This window comes from Ruditapes philippinarum, unplaced genomic scaffold, assembly GCF_026571515.1.
Source record: "Ruditapes philippinarum isolate M1 unplaced genomic scaffold, ASM2657151v2 ctg616_1_1_1_1, whole genome shotgun sequence".
Taxonomy (NCBI): Eukaryota; Metazoa; Mollusca; class Bivalvia; order Venerida; family Veneridae; genus Ruditapes; species Ruditapes philippinarum.
In genome coordinates, this window is record NW_026857130.1 from 135,009 (window position 1) to 155,611 (window position 20,603).

A 20,603-nucleotide genomic window follows, 5' to 3' on the forward strand; every position below is an offset into this window, starting at 1 on the left:
ATTTGACTGACAATATAATAACTGCACAATAAGTGTAAAACAGCATAAAAACATGTCTGATTTGTTTGAATATTGACATTAAATATAAGGATGAAAAGCAATCCAAGTGACTTCATACAGTTATTATTATACACTCATGATATTTCTGATAATAATCAACTATACAGAATATTTGCCCTATCAAAATGCTATCATTTATATTTATGTGCTTTAGCAATGTCTTTAAAGAGCTGATGCTGCTGGCTGTTATAAAACTACAAACATTATTATGCAATAATTACCTTGATATGATGTAATGATGCAATATTTACCACAGTATAGATGTCATTATGTAATATTTACCTTGATATGATGTAATGATGCAATATTTACCACAGTATAGATGTCATTGTGCAATATTTACCTTGATATGATGTAATTATGCAATATTTACCACAGTATAGATGTCATTGTGCAATATTTACCTTGATATGATGTAATTATATAATATTTACCATGATATAGATGTCATTATGCAATATTTACCACAGTATGGATGTCATTATGCAATATTTACCATAGTGGATGTCATTATGCAATATTTACCACAGTATAGATGTCATTACGCAATATTTACCTTGATATGATGTAATTATGCAATATTTAGCACAATACGGATGTCATTATGCAATATTTACCACAGTATGGATGTCATTATGCAATATTTACCTTGATATGATGTAATTATGCAAGATTTACCATGATATAGATGTCATTATGCAATATTTACCTTGATATGATGTAATTATGCAAGATTTACCATGATATAGATGTCATTATGCAATATTTACCTTGATATGATGTAATTATGCAAGATTTACCATGATATAGATGTCATTATGCAATATTAACCACAATATGAATGTTTAGACACACATATTCACAACCACTGGGAAATATATGCGAGTCTCACTCTTGTATGGTAAACAATTAATAAAGCTGTAGTCAGGAATTACTTGACAGTAAAGCAATTTATGAACTCAGGGATATTGTCTGTGCAATTAAGATAATAAAATATTGTACATTTATTTTGTAAATGGCCAAAGGCAGAATAATTGCTTATTGCCAATAAAATTGAAACATAGCCTTGCTGTAGACAATTAAACCATCCTTTATACTTTAATAATTTATATCATAGCTGTCAGATCATCAATGTAGGTCTTCAGACTCCAAGTTTTAAAATAACTGGTGAAAACTTGGTCAACTCTGTTACGCAGATGTGTTCATATGGCAGTTATCATGGCATAAAATATATAAAATTAAAATTCTGAACTCATTCTTAAAACGTCTGATTTGTGTTAATTTTTATTAAAACATAAATGTTGTAAAATGTACAGTGTAAATGATTCATTATCCTATTAGGCACTTCACAAAAATTAACTGCAACTTCGCATAAAAAATGTGCAGAAATTTCCATCTTATTTTTGCTTAAATGCCCATTAAGCTTTCAATATACCATCATTTTTATTTGTCTAATTCTTTTAATTTTTGGTATCTTGTTACAATTTCGAAAAGTTCATCATATATTAACTATATTGTCTCCTTTTGCTCTTTTGCAGTTGGTATACTAACAGTGATAAAGTATTTTGTATGGAAGTCGAAATACTTTGTTTACATTTTGCTACTTTTAATTGACACACAATCATCGCTACTTTCTTGAGGTAATTAACATCTAAAATGCTCTGAATCCATTATTAAAACATTATTAAACACTTGTTTGACTTTTCTGAAGAATAAAAAAATGATTGATATCTGAGGCACAAACGTGCCTGTAATAACCTGTACGAAAATTCTGAGCCAATTCTGTACAGACTCTGTACCAACTCTGGTTGTTATAGAGGCAGATTTTCATTTCTCTGTACAGAGTTGACACCGACACAGAATTGGACACCAAATCGGCCTAGGAAATAGGTGATTTTCTGTGCAGAATTAAACAGAATCAAAAAATTTTCTGTACAGAAAAATTTTCACACAGATATTTTGCTCTTAGTTATTTTTACAAGACAGAATTTCAATACTTAGAAAAAAAATGAGGCAGAATTTACATTGACACACAGAATTTTAACACTTAGATAAATCTTGAGACAGAATTTACCTTTCTAGCCAGAAATTTCACTCTTGAGTTAATCTCAGAGTAGTAGATATTCTGTAATATCAGGTGTAACCCCCGTGTAACCCCTGTTGGTCATTCAAATCTCTCAGGCTGCCACGTGAGGTTTTATTACACAAAGTGCCTTCATATTGGCAAAGATTATGTTTTGTTTAGTTTATTTTTCTAATGATAAGTTAACAAGTTAGTTGTTGTGCAGAGCAATCATGTAGAGACTTGAAATTCTCAGATTAAGGGGCCAAAGAGGAATTATGATGGAATTATAATCAAAACCAGAGGTAAGATTTTGCAATGTTTTCTTTGAATTTTTGGGTATACCTTCCACTATAGATAAAAGAAATTATTTATACATCTTTTGATAGTCTTATGGATTATCTATATGATTTAATTTTACTCTGATTTGAGACAGACCACTATGGTCTAATGAGTATAAATGCACTGAGGTCAAAGCTGGGACACAGTGAAATTATTAGTTCATTAATTGCTTTTTGATCAGTTGATAGGTCAAGATCTATTTTTTTTAAATTTCATTTCTTTCTCTTTTATGCAATAAATAGTTTGGCTTTTTGTTTTGCTATTCTATAATTCAATTCATTTAGTTTATATTAATCAATTCAAAACTCCTGGCAATTGTGTTACTATTTTAAGTTATGTTGCAACTTACATGTGTAGATTTGTAACACAAGCTTTGGTCAGGGATGATATATGTAAACAGTTTTGCTAGTCAGTGACTTTGATGTTACTGGGTGCAAATAAACTTAGGTATATAGGGATACAATTGTTACTGTTATATATACACATTGAAATATTTTGCAAATTTTGCATATCATAGAACGAACATAATTCAAATTCCTTTTTTTTACTCTAGATTATGTCAGGATGTGTGTGTGGTGCAAAGACAGAGACAAGCCATTCATTCCTGGTGACAGCGCCCTCAACAAAGCCATTACTTGTTGCATAGACTTCTCCAGGAAAGAAATGAATAAAAATTGTTAATTGAAATTAATAAATAATAAATGTCAAAAGGAAAATTGATTTAGTTTTTTGCCAAAAAAGAAAATCTGTACAGAATAATTTCTGTACAGAATTTTTTCTGTGCAGAATTCCCTTTCATATATTTTCTATGGACAGGGCTAATTCTGTACAGAATATGAAGAAGCCCAGATTTTTTTCTGCCCAGATTTTTTTTTCTGCCCAGATTTTTTTTTCTGCCCAGATTTTTTTCTGCCCAGAAAATATTCGGCTTAATTTAAATATTTCAGAAAAAATCTGTACAGATTTTGTTCTTTATCCTTATTGCTAAAATCTATTTATAGAATTCTGGTTCAACTTTGTTTCATGTAACCAGATTTTATTCTGTACAGACTCTGTACAGACTTTTCTAAATAAAGTCTGTACCAATTCTGTCTGGATTCTGCCCAGACTTTTTCGTACAGGATGCTAAAAGTTTCAACTTGATTGTTAATATATATACTTATCTGAAAGTGTTGCCTCCTCATGGACCCACCCCTTTGCATAAAAAAGACAAAAACATTTCAAAACAAATTATTTTGACCCTGAAGTACTGTTAACAGTCAAATGTTGAATCAATTATAAATGATGAAAAAATTATTTGTGTGAAATAATGTGTTTTGTTTGCTTGTTAAATTTTGTAGATCACATTTCAATCCAATTAATTAAGTTTAACGTAAATTCTTTCTGTTGAAGTTTGATATTAAGCCCCTTATCTGACTACAAGTACTACAACAGTTGTATAGTTGAGATATCATTAAGGTATTTTAAGTGTTAACTTAACCCATTAACATTATTGTGCTAGTGTACGCACACATTTAATATACAGTACAACATGATCTTAACGACACTTGCAGCTACCAATATATTTGTCACATATTGTTTATATATACCCATATATAATAACTGACACTTGTGTATTCTACACATCAAACAACTGACGTTTGTTTTGAAAATGAATTGTTCAATTTAATTTTTTCAAGCATTCATGTCAGGAAAGATTGAAATAGGACTTGCTTCACTAGTAAAATTTTGTCTTGGAAGAAATTATGAAAGGATTAATATCAATACATTACTTGTCTAAAGAAACTGAATGTATTTATGATTTGATGCATGGACATAATGATGTTTGCCTGTTTATGTTTTCTCTTGTGAATATATCCTCAAATTGTTAATTCTATATATTAAGTTTATGTATTTTCATAAAAAAAAGCACAACCAATTAAAACACCATTTGTTTATCATTCTCTTGCAGCAAAATGATTGTTGCTTGCCTGGATATCATGTGACAGTTACCAATGATTGACATATGTAACCAACTGAGTCCAATGAGTGTTAGTAAAGACTTAGTTATACTGTAGTCATTGTTAAACTATGTATATTGTATAGTACTTAATCAAGTTGTAAATGTGGTTAAATTTGACCTGGATTTAATTTGTCATCAATGATTATACTGTATTACACTGACCTCAATTATAGTTTGTTTTCCTTAACGGGTATTAATATTTAACCTCCATATTAAACGTCCATTTATTAACACTTGTGTAAAACTAGTACTGAATTTTTCAGTAATTGATAATTGGAAATTTGACCCTTGAAAATATTGCTGACTCTTAGATTATGTTTTCATTGTGAGTCTAAATTTTCTTAATGTTTGATATTTGGTGATTATTTATTATTCAAAGTATAAATGTGTATTTATTTGTGTAATATTTATGTGAACTGTATGTCTTGACCATATTTAGTATGTGTAAATGGTCTAAGTTACTTGCCAATACATGAAATAAAACTGTAAAATATTTGTTTAAAAAAAATATGGTAATAGGAAACAACATAAGCGTGATGAATAATACTACAACAACAACAACAACAACAGTGAAATGCAGTATTAAAGCATTATAAGTCAGCTAAGAGCAAGACATATGTTAATAAGCTGTTTTATAAATGATAAAAATTTAAAAGTTATTTGCATAGAAATAGTAGAAATTTTGTGAATTTATCTATTTGTTCATAAAGAAAATATTACTACCTTGATTATTATTATCAGATTTTCTTCTTTAAAGTCTCATTATGGTGTGCTAAATAATTAGAATTGGAGTGCTTTGATAACAAGATAATTGCTACAGGATTTTTGTTGTTGTCAGTATGTCATAACAGCAATATTATAAATAATAAAATAATATTATAAAAGGACCCTGTTCCAACAGTTGGTAATTAAGACGAATAAAGTTAAAATGTAGTTGCATTTCATTTATATAATCATACATTAAAGTAATATATTATATAAACTTATGTTGATACATTTATCATTATCAAAAATATTTTTTTGCAAATCATTTGTTTTATTAAATGATCTAGGTTTTATTTAATAATATTACATATTTAAAAAAAAATCTTAATTGTCTTTGGTACTAAATTTTACTGCTAAATTTACAGTAAATTAGACAATTTATAATTGCTAGTGGCAATGAAGTGGTTGTGATAACAGGTTAAGATAATTTCTCTATGTATGATATCTTCAGGCAAGTCTATATAAATGTTTATATAAATATTGTTACATATTAACTAGATAGGCTATTCTAATCTGACTGTAGATCATTTATTGTGTTACAACAATTTGTAAATTTGCCTCATATTTGTGATTTTATTATATGTCAGACAGGACTCTATCTCTACGTGATTACTATCAATTATCATGTCTCAAAAATGTACCTTAATACAAAACAGAAAGAAATATATAAAATCCTGAGAATAGGCAGGCCTGCATTTCTTTAGATTGAGGGAAATAGTACAAAATTAATCTAGTTTATGTCCTATAAAACCACTAACCTTTTCCTCAGACAGAAGACTGATATATATGGTTAGGTTTGTGATTCGACTGTCTATCTGAGCTTAAAGTTGTATACTTATATGTGGCTGGAGGAACAATATGTATAAACTGTACTTTTATTTGATGTCATTCATTCCATATACTTTTATGCGGCTGTTTTCCTGTATGTGTCTAAAAAGCCAATGAAGTGCTATCTCACTTAAGATTTTCTGTCTGTCAGTTTATCATACTGTCCCTTAGTCAGTCAGTCAATCTGTCTGGAAAAAACTGGATCCCATGATAAATCAAGAAGTGCTGAAAATATTTTTATGAAACTTGAAATATGGATAGATGGCAGTATCAAGATTATACATGTCCTTTCCTTTTCTTGCTATGTTGAACAAATAAACTTACAATGTGGTAAATATAACAATATAATTGAGGTAATTAAGTCAAAAAGTATTTTTATGAAAATTTGAATACCAATAAATGGCAGAGTCATCATTTTGCCCATCAATTTAAGCTCAACTTTTTGAAGAGAAAATACACGTCATTTAATTGCTACAGTCACGTGGTCTGTTTCCATTGCCATTTCTGTTGCTGTCCAGAAACTATAACAATTTGGTCATTTATTATAATTTTATTCTTCATGGATTGTCTTCATACTTGTACACAACAGCCTTTTTAACAAGGCCTTTAAGAATACCAGACCATTTAGTCATCATTTATCGAGGGATTGAAACACAAATGGTAATGAAATGTTCACAACTATGTTCACATGCATGAACCAGGTCTCGAGATCAGAGGTCAAGGCCACACTTAGAGGTCATTGAAAAATGCTTGTTTGGAGCAAAATCTCTACATTCATTGGTGGATTTTAATGTAACTTGGCATAAAATTTAATGATCACCGTTGTAAGGCTAAGTATTGCGCACATCATAAATCCAGGTCCCTTCTATCGAAGTCAAGATCATATAGGGCGGTCAAAGTTAAGTTAAAACAGAAGATGTGTACAGGGACCATTTAGTCTATGATGACTTCAAGTGTGACACATGTAATTTGGGTTAATATTTGCAAGGTCACTACAGATGATAAAATATCCAGATATTTTCCGGATATTGCCCAGAGCATATTTTCTATATGCATTTCTATAATGCCCACATCTCTGTCAAATTTTTAGCTTTTGTGACAGGCGTATTTTGCGACAATGTCAGGTCAAAAAATTTACCAAGATGTTTTAAGTTTATTTTATACTTAGACAAAAGAACACATGTGACAAAACTGTTGCTTAATATTCAAATATGACGTTGACCTTTAAATAACCTTGACTGTCAAAGTCAAATTATTTATCATATCGTGTTTATTAGATTAAACAAAAATTGACATAACTTTAACATAACAAATTAACATAACAAAATTGACAAATTTGTTTTTACAGATTTGATTCATATTGGACATATGAAATATTTTGACATAATTTACAGTTAAAAAAAAAAACCTTGACCTTTAATGATAACGTCAGGTCATTCATGTCAAGGTCACAATTGCATAATTTAAAGGCCATGACCCTACAATATGTCACTGAGACACTTCTTCTGTAGGGGACTTGTGTATTGCTTGCAATACTTAATAATTGCTTGTGATTTTTTATATTTAAAAAAAAAGACAAGACTTATTTTAAATAGAAGATGAAGTTTAAATTGACTGTTTAAATTGTAAATCATATTATAATGGTTTTTGACTTTACATTTTACAAGTATTTTTTTATATTTTATTTGTTTACATTTAAACATCACTTGATTCAAATTGCATCAATAAGCATTGCAGTAAAAATTGCCTTTAACTTGATTTCAGTCCAGTTATTTTATCTAAATTAGGAGGTATAATGGTGTAACAAGCTATTTTAGCTTGAACATTTTTCTTATCGTTATCGTGTTGCTAATTAATCCATTGAGTAATTAATGTCAATTTAATAGAATATTGTGATCTCTCACATGGTATAAAACAGTCTAAAGTTTTGACTGACATTAAATAGTAGTCCTGTAGACAACTACTAATTACTGTGTGCTTAAGAAATATGAAAACCTGCTATCTGTGTCTCATGTGACAGATGGTTACTGTGCCACTTTGATGGATCATTACAATATATTGTCATACACTCCGCACAATTATTATGTATTTTTTAAGTGTATTTATATTATTCTTAAATAGAGTTTTATGATTAATGCTTAATTACTTTAAATGTGAAAGAATGATATTTAAAAAAAGTTGAGATGGATTGATATACAAATGTAATGATATTTGTTAGATAACTGATGATTATTGTTAAACTGTTTATATTGTGAGTTGCTGGCAGTAATTCTGTGTTGACACAGTAAGTTGTTTTCTTTCTATTGTTCTTGCTTTCCTTATTTCTTTCTTAAATTTATTTTATAAATAAATAAATGAATGGATGAATGAATTATTGAATAAATAATTAATGAATTAATCGATCAATTAATTAATGAATTACATGTAATTAATTAAAATTAATTGATTAATTAATTAATGTATTAACAATAATTAATCAAATTAAAAAATAAATTAATTAATCAATTAATATATAAATAATTTATATCTATGTAAAACAGGTAGTATAAAAGTTTCCCCCTTGGCTGGGGGATGAGCGGCATCCAATTTTTGCCTACATGCATGGAGTAATATAAATGAAACTTCATGGAAATGTTCACCACTTATAATGAGCAGCTGTGTTGCGTGCATGAACCAGGTCGAAGGCCAAGGTCACACTTGGAGGTCATTGAAAAACATGCATAGAGTGAATTCAATATACTTTGCACAAATATTCACCATTGTGAGGCGGAGAGTTGCAAAATTAGGTCCCTGTGGCAGGGTCAAAGTTCAGATAAAAATATGAAAATGTGTATTTGGAGCCATCATTATTTGAGGGATTGAAACACAAATGGTCATATAGAAGGATTTCAATATAACTTGGCACAAATGTTCACCATTGTAAGGCGGAGTGTCCATGCAAAATTCAGGTCCCTGCGTGAACCATTCTCTAGGTCAGAGGTCAAGGCAACATTAAGAGGTCATTTGGAGCAAAACTTCTACATTTATCAGGGGATTTTAATGTAACTTGGCAAAAATGTCCACTGTTGTGAGGCTAAGTATTGTCACATCAAACAGGTCCCTGCTATCAAAGTGAAGGTCACATAGAGAGGTCAAAGTTTGTGTACAGGGACCATTTAATTCTCATTTATTGATGGAATTTGTAACACAAATGATAACTATCATGACTACAAGTGTGACACATGTAATTTAGGTTAATATTTGCAAGGTCAAGGTCACTAGAGATGATAAGATATCCAGATATTGTCAGGATATTGCCCATAGCATATCTCCTATATGCATATCTTATCTTAAGTGTTTGTGAAGGGCGTATTTTGCGACAATGTTGCTCTTGTTAAAAGTAAATTATAGTGATGTTGGATATTTAATAAATGCAATTTTTGTTTATTTTTAGGTTTAAAGGAGTATGTATACATGGTTGTAGAATTTTCCAATTGTTTTGAAGAAATGTTCAATAGATCAAATGTTATTGGCAATAATTTATGTCAATTTTTTTCCCTGGCATATATTGTTGATAGTTCATGGTAAATATTTCCAATAGTTCATGGCAAATATTTTTTCAATAGTTCATGGCATAGTTCATGGCAAATATTTTCAATAGTTCATGGCAGAGTTCATGGTAAATATTTTCAATAGTTTATGGCATTAGTTCATGGTAAATATTTTCAATAGTTCATGGCATTAGTTCATGGTAAATATTTTCAATAGTTCATGGCAGGAAGAAAATAATTCATGAAAAGAAGTCAAAATTTTAGAAAAAAAATGAAAATACCTGAATAAGACTGACCTGAGTGAGTTAATCAGTTAATCAAACTTCAGATATAATACAATACAAGAAATTTTATCCCTGCCTGCGCCTAATTATTGTTAAATTTAAATATGAAGATAAGTTGTTAAAAATTTATTCTAATAAAAATTTTGCTTCATGATTTTTCCTTTTTAGAAAGTTTAACGGCATGTTTTTTTTAAGTGGTAAGTTCAATTAGAAACATAAACCAATGGAAGGTTTCTATGATATTATTTCCACTCATGTTGACTTAAGTTTCTGAAAGGCCATTTAAGATTTTAAATGCAAATGGACCAATGTGAAGGCATGAAAGTTTCTAGTGAAGTGTTTACGAGTTCTTCCTTATTTTAAGTTACACTCAGATACTGATTTGCATTGGTAGGGTGAACTTTAATGATGTCTTATTCTTAAAAAATTTTTGACATAAGTTCTTGACCGCAGACTTTGCTTGGATTTGAATCGACATCATCATGTACTTTAACATTCAGTTTCAGGACCAATTGACTCAATTTAAAACACATGTAAATATTTTGCAGTCAGTGTCTATGCTAATTGCTATCTGTTTTAGCAAATTAATATTCATAATACATACATGAAGTTTCATGCCAAATTTGTTGTATTGTTACTAATTAATATTCACAATTTAGTAATTAAATAGAGATGAATATGCCTGACCTTAAAACCTTTTAATATATAACTATATGATTTTATGGTTATTTAATTGTTGAACACACGTTACAAATATAGATTACTGAAAACTAGAGTAGAAATTATTTATAGTTAGAATACAGGATATGACTAATATGTTTCTATTTATACATATGTGATGTTGCTAAAATAGCCAGTTCCAGTGTCGATATTATAGATTGTTGACAAGTTTCAAACATTTCAATTTGATTTGTTGATTTTAAAAATATTTACCAATCAGAGAAAGACTAAATGCTTAATATGAATGACTGATGTATGTGTGAAAACTTTACTTTTAAATGTCTATTTACAATGTGATCTATTCAGATTGTTTTAAGTTTACTGATTATCTTTATAATTTTATAAAGTCTCTTAGGCCTCATATATCCAACTGCAATTCTAGAAATGTAAGCAAGGTGTGTCAGATAATCAACTTTGGGCAGTTATGTCACATTTTTCATAAATGTTTCAAATGTTCTTCCTTTAAATGTAAATATAAGACTTCTATTGAAGGAAAATTGTAGAGTTAATCTAAATGTTGTCAGTGTATTCCAGGGAACATTTCAATGACATATAGAAACATTTATTGTACAGCTAATTCCTATTTTGGATGCTGGGAAATTAGATTACATTGTAGTGTTTTTGTCATTTGTCATAAAGTTTGGGAAGAAACAAGACAAACATGATTTCAGATAGAAGAGAGAAATGGGAACATTATATTGGTTTCAGTACAGAATTATTGGGAGATCTATATAACATATTATACAAATTTATAATGGTCATCCCATTATTTATTGTCATTTTTTACAATATAGGGGTTAGTTTTGTCATCGGTGTTGGCAATTCGGAGGTGTCCCCTAGCATAACTCAGTCACTATTCTAAGGTCCGATTGACTCCAAACTGGGTATGCATGCTTCTTTTAATAACCCGAAGTGCAATGCATAAGAATTGTTCCTTTGCACTTCTAAATTTATAAGTTATTGCATCTGTGCATCAGTGTATAGTAAATGGCTGTGTGACAAAATTTGATGGGACCATCTCAATATATTAACTAAGCATCATCATTTGATTCAGGATGTTTCCATTAAAAAAAAATGCCACATTGCAAGTTTTCTTTCTCATTTGACTTGGAAGAAAGTATTGACATATTTTATTACCAATTTAACATTTATCTAGACAGTGTCTATTGAAGTGTTGCAAAAACAGTGATGAGACAGTCACTTTCTATTGTTTGACAGACAGACATCTGTGCATCAGTGTATAAATTTTGTCTTTTACTCTCAGGTAGTGAGGTACTGTTTTGGAAATAATATATTTTAAAGATGAAATAATACATGGCATTTTAAATTTTCAAGAATGTTTTAATTGAAAAATGATTAAATTACTCCATTGGGCCATGAAACCCCCCAAAATGAAATACAGTCTAACATGCCTAATTGTGACCACGTGTGTTCTTTCCCAGTATAGAGATCTCTGCCACCACACAAATTTTTATCAATATTTTGATATTTTGTAGCCTTTGAATTTATTTTTCATTATTTTGTATTTTTTGATAATTTTTAGATAAACAGACTATAATGAACATTAAGGTACGCAAAGTTAAACATAAAACGGAAAGAGAAAAATGACGTTAGATACATATAGAATTGTATGGAATGGTCGATATTTTTACATTTGAATTTCGACATTACGTCATGTGACTTGCATCATCATGTGACGTCTGTGAAGGCAGTGATTACAATCTGCAAAGGGAGGTAATCTGACTGTGAGGAGTTGGTATTTAAAGCAACTTTTGTCTTATGTGACTGCTGTAATCCCCCCCCCCACCCCCAATTTGATTTGACCTTTGACTTGTATAGATGAATTAATGTACTGTACCTTTGAGATATATATATATGGGGAGGTTATATGTATGTTAAATTATCTTTGCTCTGATAACAATCTAATTAATTACTGATAACATGTTGGGTTATCAGCCACTTTAATTAACTTCCTGATTGAAGAGTATATATATATTGACTGGTTTTTCATTTATTTTCTCAGAATTAACTGGTTTAGAAAAGGATTGAAGTATATTTTTTAACTGGTTTCAACAAGAAACTATACTGGAAAGAATGTTTTAAAGATTTATGGTAATTTTTCAATTTGGAAAGGTATTTAAAGTTTCTCCCTTAATAAAGGCCCCCCCCTGATATATGATTGCTCTTATACATTGTGAAGATGACTTACCAAGTGCTTTTATACAACTTCTTTTCAGCCCGGCATTTCAATGTCTTAAACAAAAATTTCCTTTCACAAAAGGAACCTTATTACAATACCTTCAGTAAAACTTGCTTTCCATAACTAGAAAACAAATCAGGCAAAAACATTTAAATCTTGATACTGAACTCACGCAGCCATTAGTTTACTCAGTTGTAAATTTTGCATCATTTTAGAATTCCTTTAGAATATTTGGACGCTTTTTGAGAAGAAATTAGTCATATTTAGCATTCTAGGAAGGGTCACGGTTATGTTAGTCACAAGAACTTGTGGGTGGGGAACCCCACGTGTCCCCCAGGCCCCTACACAGATCTACCTCTTTAATATTTTGATATTTATATCCCTGATATTGAGTCAACAATGGCCAGTTCTTAGTTCAATAGAGAGCAAGGATATTACATGAATTAAACCCAAGGAAATTTGAAATCTAATGCTGTCATTATTATTTACATCTTTTTAGTCATTTTCAAATGTGAAGCATTATACATGTCTATAACACAGATCTCGTGAACTAGGAAAGTTACAATTAGAAGAAACTTATTAAATCAAATTTTGAATAAATGTTAAGCATGCATCCATATTTTTTCCCCATTTTAATAAATATTAGATCCTTTTCTCTAAATATATAAAACTTTTTTTCTTTTCATTTCTCAAAAAAAAAAAAAAAAGTTTAAGTAAAATGTATATCACTGAAATTGCCTGTATATTCATTGAAATATTTTAATCATCATCTACTTTTCAGCAAGTGGTAAGGCCTGTAATTATGTAATTATACCAATTTTATGAATAGTCATGCATATAATTTCTATTTAATAGAATTCATTGATTGATAATGTTGAAACTAATGATATTGATAACGATTCAGGGTTAAAATATTTGACAGCTTTGTTAAAGTTGAAAATCTATTAATCATATAATACTGTCATAGATTATAATCTCATGATTAATACATGATTTATGTATATCTTATAGCGCGTCTAATATAATGTCCTAGCTACTTATAGGTTATGTAAAAACTAGAATAAAATAGAATTAAAGAAAAAAGAAGATTAAAGAAAATAGAAAAATAAAGTAAAACAAAAGCAAACATAAGTATAGTGATGTCCTTTAGCTTGTTTAGTTAAAAAAGTTTACTGTATCTAGCGGTGAAACAATTGTTCAACATTTTGCCATATTTACTTATTAAACTAGCTGGGCTGTTTCAAATAAAATGATTGATGGGTCAAAATTTTTGTTATAATGATGCACAAATATTTATGTTGTCCATTATCTCAAACACTTTTTAAAATACTTTGTAACTATAATCAAGACAAAGGGCATGCAAATATTGACTACTGTACATTTTTGGATTTAAAATACTTTGTAACTATAATCAAGACAAAGGGCATGCAAATATTGACTACTGTACATTTTTGGATTTAAAATACTTTGTAACTATAATCAAGACAAAGGGCATGCAAATATTGACTACTGTACATTTTTGGATTTATGCCCCTTTTTTCAAATTTGTCAAAATTGTTATGTAGTATGATTTGTAATTTTATCAAGATAATCAACATTTGAACTTGGAATATTTGATTAATTAGACAATTAAAGGGAAATTATTCCAGACACAATATTTTTGGAGTTATGTTCTGTTTCAGCTTAAATTTTTTGTAACAATAAGTCATTGATAAATCTTTTTAAAAGATACCCTGTCTTGGCATACTTGCTAATGAGTACATTAGGTACATCTGTAGAACAAGGGACATAACTAGGTAATTTCAATTTATTTCTAAAAGTGTACTTCATGTTAAACATGTCACGGAAAGTAATTGAACTTTTATACAAATATACCAGTATCTTGAACATTCACAAAGTTGTTCATAATTCTAACTGAAAAATGAACAGCCTGATAACACTGTTGAATTCTGAGTTAATTCATAATAATTTAAGTTGTTGAACATAACTAACCAATGTTCACTTGATTTGCATGTCTTGCTCTGGTCATCATTAATCCCTTTCCCCATAGTGGGGAGGGGATTATAGGAATGGCCTCTGTCTATCAGTCCATGTGCCTGTCCGTCTTTCTGTCCGTAACACTTTTATGTCTGCTTCATAACTTTAAAACCGCTGAAAATTTCTGGAAATAACTTGACAATAAATTCTGCAGTAGCCAGCAATTTTACCTGGTGCTGGGGATTAATGGTTAGAAATAATTATATAATAATAAATAACATGTAACTAAATATCTGTCAAAATGCAGGTATATCACAATATATATTTGTAAGTTAAACAGTTTACAATGTCATCTGATGAATCACGTAGTAAACGTAATTACAGTCTTAATGGGAAATGTGCATGTCTAAACTAATTATCAATTATTTGTGAAAGTCAAACATATTTTACAAAATTTATGGTAGAAATCCAGTAGATGTCATGTAAATGACAATAATGTATATGGGCTACCTAAGTATAATTACATAGACTTGTATGTGTCCGTGTGTGTCTGCCTGGGTGAGACTGCTTTATCAATTGTTAGACCTACTCATTGTTTCCCACTGCCACTAGTATATTCAATAACAATCTGCACTGTCCATCAAGTGTGACCAAGTTACTCAGTTTTATCCCTTAATCTTATAATGATCATGTCCAAATATAAAGGAGGAAAAGTCCATAACAGAAGATTAGGTGTTACCAGGGTGTACAATATCTAATCTGTTTTAAATCTTCTTTTGTTTTTAACAAATTGAGCATTAAACATGAATGAGGTTTTCGGTTTTGAATTGTATTTTGTTTTGTACTGATATACCCGAACAATTGTACAACTTGTGTTAAACAAAAGCATGATTCTTCTTCTTCATGGGAGTAAAGTTGAATAGGTGCTGTTACTGTTAAAAGGGTAGTAGTGTAAGTATAAATGTGTTTTTGTAATCTTTAAAGATGCCAATTACTTTTGACGGATTTGTTCGTTTTATGGTAAATAAAAATCTTTTCATTCTTTTGCTTTTTTTGCTTACTGAAGTTTAGTATTGCTAATGTATTAATTGATTCAATTGTGATAAAGGGTAAATAACTTAAATGAACTTTTCCATCTTTTAATTTAGTTAAAACCATTCGTCATTAACAGGGAAAATTTCAAATACTCACTGAATAGTGAACAGGTCAGAGCATGATGGTTAGCACTGTAGTTAGATGGTCACATGTATAGAACCTGTAGCCATCAGTTAGCACTGTAGTTAGATGGTCACATGTATAGAACCTGTAGCTATCAGTTAGCACTGTAGTTAGATGGTCACATGTATAGAACCTGTAGCCATCAGTTAGCACTGTAGTTAGATGGTCACATGTATAGAACCTGTAGCCATCAGTTTGCACTGTAGTTAGATGGTCACATGTATAGAACCTGTAGCCATCAGTTTGCACTGTAGTTAGATGGGTTCACATGTATAAGAACCTGTAGCCAAGTCATTATTGAGGTTGTTTGATGGTCCCTTTTTTGAAAAAGATGGTCACATGTATAGAACCTGTAGAAAAAAAATACCCCTTTTTAACCCATTAAAAAATCCATTAAAAATTTAGATGTGATTTATAAATTTACATTGATAATGTATTGACTATGTTCCACTTCTGTATAGTAGAGCTATTATGTGTTCTGTAGTTAAATTAGTAAATAAACATTGGATTCTGGAAATGATTTATTATTTCCCAGCTTATATACCTCTAGTATAAATCAAGTCATACCAACATGATCATGTCCATCATTTTAACATCTCTCACACAAATTTTACAATGATAAAATGTTTAATTGGGCATCTAAGTATATTAATTATTCATATTGCAATCCAACAAAGTGATTTCTGCAATGTTTTAAAGTTATATACTTTACATACTTTTAATTGAGAAAAACCATGATAATATAACGTTTATTATAGCCGAGTTTACAAAAACTATGCTGTCTAAAGAGTGACCATGCATGTACCGGATTTTAAAAATAATTTCTGATCACAATTGTAAACACACACTGTTCCGCGTGTAAGAATCTTCAGTCAAAAATCATTATACAGTTTAATACTTTAAAATTTTGAACAATACTGCACTTTACAATTTTACGATGGCTTGAAATTGTCAAACAAAAATCAATCTGATTTTCAATTGAATATTCAGAATTCAATTAAGCGAATCTCATTTACTATTGTTCAGATGTAGAAATAACTATTTTTCACTTTGAAAATCTTGAAAAACAAATTTCATTATTCATAATGTGAGCTGAGGCTAGATAAATGTGTTTTTTGTACTGTTGTATTCGTGAATGGAATAAATTAAAAGTTAGCTTGGCGTCATCTTTTTTTCTGTTGTTGAATGCTAGTCAAGATTACCTTTCACAATATTATTTCATTTTAAAAGATGATTTGCATTTTGTAAAAAGAATAGTTTATATTTTTATGCTGATGTCAATTAACCCAATATAAATTCAGTAGTGACATTATTAAGAAAGCTGCACAGAGATTTAAGATTTACTAATGTATTTATCTATTAACAAGGCTTCTCAACTTTTGTGTTTTGTCACTCGAAACCCCTAAGAAATGTAAAATCAAAGCAGGGTTAGTATGCTGAATTTTGATGGAAAGCTAGTTAAAGATTCAAATGGCAATAATCTGGAGTAAGTCTCCAAATGGCAATAATCTGGAGTAAGTCTCCAAATGGCAATAATCTGGAGTAAGTCTCCAAATGGCAATAATCTGGAGTAAGTCTCCAAATGGCAATAATCTGGAGTAAGTTAGATTATATATATTCAAATACTGCAGACACTGTAAGTAGAAAACACATAGCATCCCTGTTTTACAATTAAAACAGGTCTTTCATGATAGTCAGACAGTTTGTCAACTAACATGTCAGCTACATTCAGAAAAAGCTGAAATTTAAAAATATTTTATTATTTATATAATGATCATAATTAAATCATTTATAATGTTTAATGTTGAAAGAAAAAAGCTACACATATGATTTTAGTTATTGTTTATGATGCATATTATACTAGAAATTGCAAATATATTGTATGCAGTTATTTAATTTAATATAAACAATTTTTTGTTATAACTGTTAAATATTATTTCTTATTAAGTATGTGGTTATCACTATAAATTAAATTATATGTAATTGCTCTGTCTAATCTAAATATGACTTCAAACGTTTCAGGGTTACCAATTGCTGTTCAGTCATATTACCATTTTACACCTATACTGAACATATTTAATTATAGGTAGATGTTTTTTTTGTCAATCCCAATGTGACTTAATTAATCATTTACTTAAATTTATTTGCTGTTAATTGTTATTATAAAATAGTGAACTATTACGTTGTTGTAATGTTCAATCTTATAACTTGATCTGTAACTATTTTCTGGTGTGGTTATATTATCATGGTACACCTATACTTGGCAGTGAATAGTTGGAACAATATTTATTTTGACGTTCAACTGGGACTACTTGACTAATGTAGTAAATGTGTTAATATAATTTGGTATTTTGATATAAAAGTCACTGTGTATAAAATATTGGAGTGGGGAAAAGTGTTGCTTTTTTTTCTTCATATATCTTTACTCCAGTGTAGATATTTCTTACTGAAGAGAACTATAAATGTTCTAAGTGCTAATTTATATTGACACAGAGTAAACCCTACAACTTTGTTTGAAGATATAGTATATGTAGACATTAACTATGTATAAGTAATAGATTTATATTTGATATTGGAGGACAATTAAATTTTGTTTTAATCTCATCTAAAATTAATCATTATAACTGTTGGAAGTATTAAAACTAAGATATAATCTAGGTGTTTGGAGACATAATATTTCTTGTAAGGTAAGATTTTTCTTATTTACCATGATTGTTTGTTTTATCTATAATTTTTTACATCCTGCCCTTTTTTCTTATAAATTCATGAAAAAAAATTGATAATAATTATGTAATTATTTTTTTGAGAACATGGCAAAACACTTTTGCCATGTCGTGTACGAATTTTTATTAGTATATTAATGTATTAATGTTGTTTTTTCATAGATTTTACAGAATAATTTTATTTATTTCATAATAAATTTAAAAAACCAACACATTTAGGGAAACATAACTATAAATTAAAAAGGAACATTCAAAATAAATAAATCTGTGAGTTTTTACTTTAAGTATATAATGACACTGCCTTCTGTCAATTGATTTAGTTACATAGATAGGAAATAAAACATTAAATAAAAGATCAGGTTTTAAAATACTCCAATGAAAAGAGTATGAGTAAAGTTTGTGTTAATATAACTTATAATAACCAATGACTTTTTGCTTGGTCATACATATAATACAGTTTCGAAATTGACAAGACTATTGAAATTATTAATTTAATTAAGATCTTAAGAATTTCACAAAATTATGACCATTTCTTCAACCAGCTCAAGTATTTGGCTAATAACATCATTTACAACATCTGAAAACTGTGAGTTTGTTAAAAAATTTCCTAATTTTGAAAAACATGGATAAACTGTTACAGTAAAAAGAAAAACAAATCACTGTGTGAAAAAATGTTAATATTTTTTTTCCTGTAAGACACAAGAATGCTTGTAGTTATATTAGTAAAACATGTGTTTGACAGTGCTGACAGCAGGCCTGGTAGGGGACCCTACAGGAGACTGGCATGTTTTTCTCTGGTTTAGGTCTGAATCTCAGTAGGGGATCACTCTGTTAATCTTGATAAATTACTTTTGCACCTGAAGATAAGGATCTTTATTCACACAAAAAATTCCACAAGGAGATAATTAATTTTGCATTCCACAACCCAACAGAGTGATTTTCATAGTATATAAAATTTATGCATACTGTAAAATGAGAAATTAATGTGCATGAAAAATAAATGACTGAAAAAAGAAAATTCTATTGAATCAGAGTAAGCACTGAATAGATGTCAAGTATTGTTTCTTGATAAATGACCCAGAACCTTTGTTAGTTCTGCAGGCAATTGATTTATTTCAAAGACACATATCTATATTTCATGTATTTACAGTATTTAGGAATTTTAACCACTGGTTTACTTACATTGTTTAAAGTTACATTGCAGAAATGAACAAATTTGGTAACCTGACATTAAAACTGTAAAACCTGACTTTTTAAAAAAGAGCATAATGCCAGGCAGATGTGCTTTAATACAAAACTTATGTTTACCCTTTAAATGCTAAGCAGGGAGAAAGACTTACCCTACACTCCCAAGTATAGAGCCATTAAGTTGTCTGCACTTTTACCCTGAAATTTTATATTGTTTACCACTCAAATTTTATATTGCTGACCACTCAAATTATATATTGCTGACCACTCAAATTATATATTGCTGACCACTCAAATTTTATATTGCTGACCACCCAGTGTCAGTTAACTTATACTGATAACCCTGTAAAATATCTGTCACGTAAATACTAAGAAAGGTTACATATTAAGTCACTATGGCTGTTTAATATTGAACAAGGGAAGCTATTTTGTATACTAATAATACAAACCTTCATGAGTTTTGTCCCTTTGAAAAGAAACTGTAAGTCATTAGTTTACAATGCATGCATTTTAACATAAATTAGTACAAATTTATTGTTTAAAATATACATGTTATACTATACTTTTGAAGCTGTTATGTTTACACATCTTTTTTGTTTTTGGTGTTTCATTCTAAGTTAATAGTTTTGAAAAAAAATGAAAATGAACTGTTGTTGAATTACATTCACCATTAATACTTGTTCATATGTTTACCATCTGAGTTG

The 20,603-nt window shown here is 29.3% G+C and overlaps 1 protein-coding gene across 7 annotated transcripts in view; it reads left to right on the forward strand.

The window, feature by feature from the left end:
* Positions 1 to 20,603, forward strand: part of LOC132748870 (hydroxysteroid 11-beta-dehydrogenase 1-like protein) — a 35,295-nt gene that overhangs the window by 3,085 nt on the left and 11,607 nt on the right. The window contains exon 1 of one of the 7 annotated variants that reach the window (XM_060738529.1): positions 8,238 to 8,343. The exons of 3 other annotated variants lie outside the window; for them this stretch is intronic. The gene's annotated coding sequence lies outside the window, so the exon portion shown is untranslated. Of the gene's footprint in view, positions 1 to 8,237; positions 8,344 to 12,692; positions 12,727 to 15,526; positions 15,722 to 18,012; positions 18,676 to 20,603 lie in introns of those variants that run through there. 3 more of the 7 variants (XM_060738531.1, XM_060738527.1, XM_060738525.1) reach the window with 3 other exon arrangements.